The sequence below is a fragment of the Apium graveolens genome, chromosome 4 (genome assembly GCF_009905375.1).
Source record: "Apium graveolens cultivar Ventura chromosome 4, ASM990537v1, whole genome shotgun sequence".
Taxonomy (NCBI): Eukaryota; Viridiplantae; Streptophyta; class Magnoliopsida; order Apiales; family Apiaceae; genus Apium; species Apium graveolens.
Genome location: NC_133650.1, coordinates 253,555,990 through 253,561,090, shown reverse-complemented (window position 1 = coordinate 253,561,090; position 5,101 = coordinate 253,555,990). Strand labels below are relative to the sequence as shown.

At 36.3% G+C, this 5,101-nt stretch overlaps 1 non-coding gene across 1 annotated transcript; it reads right to left on the bottom strand.

Annotated features, from left to right (window-relative positions):
• Window positions 1-3,625: 3,625 nt before the first annotated feature.
• Window positions 3,626-3,732, bottom strand: LOC141723031 (small nucleolar RNA R71). The gene has a single exon (XR_012576024.1). It is a non-coding gene; the product is annotated as a small nucleolar RNA R71 (small nucleolar RNA).
• Window positions 3,733-5,101: the final 1,369 nt, after the last annotated feature.

The following is a 5,101-nucleotide window of genomic DNA, read 5'->3' as shown; positions in this document are numbered from 1 at the left end:
ATATCACATGCTACAATATATCGCAAGAATTTGCTAATAACAAATATGCATTTATCACAAGATCATGCATATACACATATACATCACAACAACAGTTATACAGGTAGAAAACTTGCCTGAGCGACTGGGGGTTATAAATGGCTTGGGGCGAGTCTGGTAACCTATAAACAACATATAAGTTGGAATTAAACCAAAGTCACTTGTAAATCTATAATTTAAACAAATTAGACTCTAACGCTCGCTTTGCGCTTACTGATTCTCTTAAGTCGCTCGAGTACCCTCGGCTCCACCATTTTTAATAAATTAACCATTAAGGGTTTTAAGGCGATTCTTTCGCGAGTACCTTACCAACTGCCTAATCCACTTTACATAAATGTTTCATACCCCAATTTGTCCTTTAAGGTCTTTAACCTATGTTTCAAAGTAAGGCGAGGGGTAATGTTTCGTTCGCAAAACGCCGTTACATAAAACGGTCGTTTCTCCTAAACCGTACATCGGAATCAAGCGAACTTCATATCAAAACGAAGATCGTAACATGAACTATCTAAAAATGGCAATGGTCAAAACCTAGAAGTGAGTTCACGGGTCCTAATGTTAAGAGCAAAAATAGTCTAAAGTAAATCGGGCATTACGACGGCTATGTTTACGCAATTTCCCAAATTTATACCATTCCAAATCAACCACCAAGCAACCCCAGTTCATTCTTACAACCAAAATCCATCCATACCATACTAAAACAGCCCCAACACCTCAAGTTCTCCAATTTATGTTATTCTCAAACATGAATTTAAAATTATACTTAAGTCCTTTAACTAATCAATAAGATTTCAACATCCAATTTACTACAACTCTAACCCAAACTCTAAACATGCAAGCATCAAGCTACTCTTTTACCATAACAATAAAAATCATCCTAATATACAAAGTAAAGCTAGGGTTTGGAGATGTTATACCTTCCTTGAAGTGATGTGAGTAGCTAGGAAGCCTTAAGAAGCCTTGAGATGTCTTAGGGATGCTTGGATCTTAAAGGAAAAACAAGAAAAATCAAGTTAAAAATCTTGAAATCACTATTCATTATCTTCTTCATTGATTTCTTGGAAGAGATTGAGAATGAATTGGAGGCTTAAACTTATAGGATAGCCATATCTATGTATAAGGAGTACTAGATAATTACCTTACTAATTAAGGAAGCTTGGAACTTGAACTTTGAAATTTCTTCTTCTTGAAATGAAGAAAAGCCGAGAGCAAATGTTGAAGAAGAAAGGAAATAATTTTTGTGTTTGTGATTTATTTAGCTTAGCTTGGTAGCTTTTGATTTGATTTTGGTTAATTACCTTATTAACCTTGAAAATTGTGTGGTTAAAAACCAACCACACCTCTGTTGGATTTTTAACGCAGCGGGGTCATGGTAAAACACTTTTACACATACAAAATCCAAATAAAAGCATATAAATCGTGAATAAAAATTCGAGGGATCGAATCTAACCTTTTAAAATAATTCAGAGACAATGATCAGAGATCCTTAGCAGTTGCTCCTCAAGTGTGAAGCACTCCACCGGTATCCACCAAGAAAACGATGTTAAGGAGGAAGAAGGAGGTGGAGAGAATTGGGTTTTCCAAACTTTTTGGGTTTTCGGGTTTGATGTGGGTTCGAATAAAATAGGGTCTATAATAGTGTATTTATAGGCAAAATTTTCAGCTGAAATTTTCTCATAAATATTATTATTATTATCCCATTTATTATTCTCATTAATAATTAAAACACCTTTTAATCATTAATCCTTTTTGTAAACACTTTAGAAATAATTCTCTCTCTTGATTTAATTTCCAAAAATTAAATCCTTTAATTAATAATATTAAGAACTTTTCTTAATTAATTTATAATCAATTAAATCTCATTTAATCAATTATTAAATTTGCCAATTAATTATTTATTTCACAAATAAATAATTATTAGCCATTATTAATTAATTCCTCCACCATTAAATCATTCTCTTTTTATGGTGTGACCCTGTAGGTTCAATATTAAGCCTGTAGTAGAAATAAATAATAATAAAACTATTTTATCATTATTTATATAAATTCTCTAATTTATTAAATATGATTAATTAATTAATCACATTTATTCTACATCGTGAGTGATGCTTCTCAACATATCGCGACTATCCGGATAATATGAATTCACTGCTTAGAATACCAAGAACCTATCAGTGAATAATTACCGTACAATAAACTCCTTCTACCCTACAATGTCCCGATTAGATACAAGGCATGGATCTCGTGTCAAGCCTATCTAATTCAATCACTTGCTTACCATTTACTATACGTAGTTCTATGCAAATTAGAAACTCCTTTCTAATTTCATTCACTCTGGCCGGAGATTCCTGAACTAACATAAGTGGATCAGCCTTGAACATTCGCTTCCTTCACTGGAAGGGGTAGATCCTTTATTGATCATACACTATCTTCGTGTACAAATTCCTATACCCAGAAGAGCCCTAATAATTGTCCCTGGAGACTAAGAACTAAACCAAAGCATAGTTCAGTGTACACAAGATGACTATGATGACCTCAAGTCAAAGGATACTTGTACAACTATCACTATGTGAACAACTGCTGACACGTGAGTGAACTCCATCAGTTGTTCAGCTGTGCGAGTCATGTTCAGTGAACTTATTCCATAATAAGCACCTACATACTAGCTATAGTGTCACCACACAAATGTCTATGAGAACAGACATCCTTCATAATGAAGCAAGCATAGTATGTACCGATCTCTGCGGATTATTAATTACCAGTTAGTAATCCTATGACCAGGAACTATTTAAGTTTAGAGTTATCATCTTTTTAAGTCTCACTATTATGATCTCATCATAATCCATAAAAAGCTTTACTCTAAACTATGATATATCTTATTTAAACACTTAAATAGATAAAGTCCGTAATAAAAACAAAACAAGTCTTTATTAATATCAATGAAATCAAAACAGATTACATAAAAGTTATTCCTAAATCCTAATACACGATTGGACTTAGGACATATTCCTTTCAACCTCCTCCCCCCCTATGTCATGCTTATGTCACCTTTGCTATGTCATCACCCCTTACTTGCCCTCTTCTTATTGGTTTGATGACCTCATCATCCCTAACCTCCTTGATTAACTCCTAATTGTTTGCCTAATGACCGCTGATCTGTTATACGGTTCGCTTAACTTTCGTTCTCGTTTCTCGTTTGAGAGATCATACCCGGGATCTTATTACTTGGGTTTCCATAACCTTTCTCAATACATTATATTCCTTTTATGATCCTCTCTTATAATTTTTTAATTTAAATCCTTTTTATCCTGTTACCTTATACTCAATTCTTTCTGTATCTAGTGGATTTCCGAGAAAAATCAAAGTGTTCAGATTTGGATTCTGACGATCTTTACATACACTTATATACCATATAGAGTACTAATAAAATCTCAGAATATCCATATAAAAACCCCTACATAGTGTGGCAGGAAAAGTTTTCTTATTCAGCAATATTAGCAAAAACACTATTCATAAGGGTTACAAAAAGTTCAAAATTTGGGGTTATTACAAGTTTCTTACTAAATTCTTCCCTATGGCGAAGATAGCTGCAATCAGGAATGCTCTTACTCAATTTGCGTAGCAATCAGGAGAATCTTTATATGAAGCTTGGGAGCACTACAAGGAGATGATTAGGAAGTGTCCTCATCATGGAATGCCTGATTGGATAATCATCAATTGTTTTTATAATGGGTTGGGAGCACAGTCGAGACCCATACTCGATGCAGCAGCAGGCGGAGCATTATGGGCAAAGACCTATGAGGAAGATTATGATCTAATTGAACTGATGGCTGCTAATGAATATCAGTATCCAACCCAGATATATCCATATGGCAAGGTAGCAGGAGTTCTTGAAGTGGATACAGCTACGGCTATCACTGCTGAACTAAAGATGTTGTCTATGAAGATCGATTCTCTGGCTAACTATGGTGTTAAGAAGATAATTAGTGTTTGTGAGCTATGTGCAGGTTCGCATGCGACGAAGCAATGCGCTATATCTAGTGACTCAGCTCAGTTTGTGAACAACTTTCAGAGATCGCAGCAACTAGTTCCAGACACTTATCATCCTGACAACTGGAATCATCCTAACTTCAGCTGGAGCAACAATCAGCATGCGATGCAACAGCCGTTCCAGCAGTTTGGAAATAAGCTGTTCAACCCTCCTGGTTTTCAGCAACAACTCCAACTTCAACAACAAACTCATGATGCAGGTCTATCTTCAAATGAAAAATCTGAATTGGAGGAGTTGCGGCTTATGTGCAAAAACCAGGCTCTTATATGCCAAAGCCAGGCTGTTTCTATCAAGACTCTGGAGAACCAAATAGGGCAAATTGCTAATGCCTTATTGAATCAACCACCAGGAACGCTTTCTAGTGATACAGAAGCCAATCCAGGAAAGAGGGAAGTTGAAGAACATGTGAACGCCATCACCTTAAGGTCTGGAAAGGTCGCAAGCCCCCAAATTCAGCAAGACGAAGAGCCTGAAAAATCTCAAGATTCAGAAAATGCAGTTGTGGCTGAAGAAGATGTGCAGAAGGAAGTAGAGGTGGAACCAAGGAAGACTACTGTGGAACACACTCCTCCTGAGGGTAATACAGGGGAGAAACAGATCTATCCTCCACCTCCTTTTCCAAAGAGGCTGCAGAAGAAAAATCCGGATAAGCAGTTTGAGAAGTTTCTGGAGGTGTTCAAGAAACTTCATATCAACACACCTTTCGCTGAAGCTCTTGAACAGATGCCTAGCTATGCGAGATTTATGAAAGGTATTCTCTCTCAGAAAGTGAAGCTCGATGACTTAGAGACCCTTGCTCTCACGGAGGAATGCAGTGCTGTGCTGCAACAGAAGTTGCCTCTGAAGCTTAAAGATCCTGGAAGCTTCACTATTCCTTGCACCATCGAAAACTTGTCGTTTGACAAGTGTTTATGTGATTTAGGAGCTAGTATCAATCTGATGCCCTTATCTATCTTCAAGAAGCTTGGTCTGCCTGATCCGAAACCAATATACATGTCATTGCAACTAGCTGAC